The following is a 1,479-nucleotide window of genomic DNA, read 5'->3' as shown; positions in this document are numbered from 1 at the left end:
TGGATGGGTATCTTTCTTTCTTTTTAGTGATTACCCTACAAATAGAATCAAGGTCAAAACCTTTTAGAAATTCAAAATCTCCATCTCTGAACTTTGTTTTCAATAGTTTCCCTAAATCGTTAAGGGTAATAACAAACTTTTTCCCATTCACATATGCACTCAGCTCATTATTCTTAGAATTCCTCTTATCTATGTAAGTCCTAGGATAGAATTCTTTAACTAATGTAGGGATATACTTAAAATCATTAATAGCACTAGTCTTTCTAATTTGAGGTTTTGAAAAAGTTTAAGAGCTTGATTATATATGGGAAATTTAGCAAACCTCAACCAATCAACATTTTTTACACAAGTGATTGCAATATTTTCAATTTTCTTAAACTTTTCATCGTGCATTTGTTTTTGAATGGGGAGGAATTGCTACTTGTAGTGGCTTTTGAACTAATGGATTTCTTTCCCATAAATGTTTAGAGGTAGACAAAGCAAAAATTGAAACAATTGAAAAACTTGCACCTCCTACCTTTGTTAAAGGTATTCATAGTTTTTAGGACATGCTGAATTCTATAAGAGATTTGGTAGAGATTTTTCTAAATTTTCAGACCACTTTATAGTTTGTTAGAAAAAGATACTCTTTTTAATTTTGATGATGTTTGCCATGATGTTTTTGTTGAATTAAAAAAGTAATTAGTTTTTGCTCTTGTTATCATTGTTCCTGGTTGGAATCTTCTTTTTAAACTAATGTGTGATGCTAGTGATTATGAGGTTGGTGTAGTTTTAGGTCAACGAAAAATGAAGATTTTGTATCTTATTTATTATGCCAACAGTATAATGAATGAGGCTCAAGAAAATTACACCACAACTGAAAAGGAGTTGCTTGCTATTATGTTTTTTTTTTTTTGATAAATTTCACTCTTGTCTTGTTAGTACTTAAGTCATTGTTTACATTGACCATGCTACTATTAATTATCTGATCGAGAAGAATGATGCAAAACCACACTTGATAAGATGGGTACTTTTGCTTCAAGAATTTGACTTGGAAAATCAAGATAGGCAAGGTGCAGAAAATCAAGTGGCAAATCATTTATCTACATTGGAGAATGGAGAACAAGTTGGTAATTCAATTGTGATAAGTGAAACCTTTCTGATGAGCAATCGTTTCATGTAGAAAAGCAAAAAAAAAAAATTTAACATGGTGTGTTGATTTTGAGAATTATCTGATAAGTAAACTCTTCCCTTTTGAATTTAAATCTCAACAAAAAAAAGAAATTCTTGAGTGATGTTAAATACTACATGTGGGATGAGCCTTTTTTTACAAGAATTTTGGACATCAAATAATTAGAAAGTTTGTTACTTAAGAAGAATTTGAAAATATTCTTTATCATTGCCATTCATCTGATTATGGAGGACATTATGGGAGAAAATGAACTATTGTAAAGGTTCTACAATTAAGATTTTGCTGACCTTCTCTTTTCAAATATGCTC

The sequence above is a fragment of the Theobroma umbraticum genome, unplaced genomic scaffold, assembly GCF_002168275.2.
Source record: "Theobroma umbraticum cultivar Fairchild unplaced genomic scaffold, ASM216827v3 scaffold_34.0, whole genome shotgun sequence".
NCBI classification, from domain to species: domain Eukaryota; kingdom Viridiplantae; phylum Streptophyta; class Magnoliopsida; order Malvales; family Malvaceae; genus Theobroma; species Theobroma umbraticum.
Note: the sequence above shows the minus strand (reverse complement) of the source record.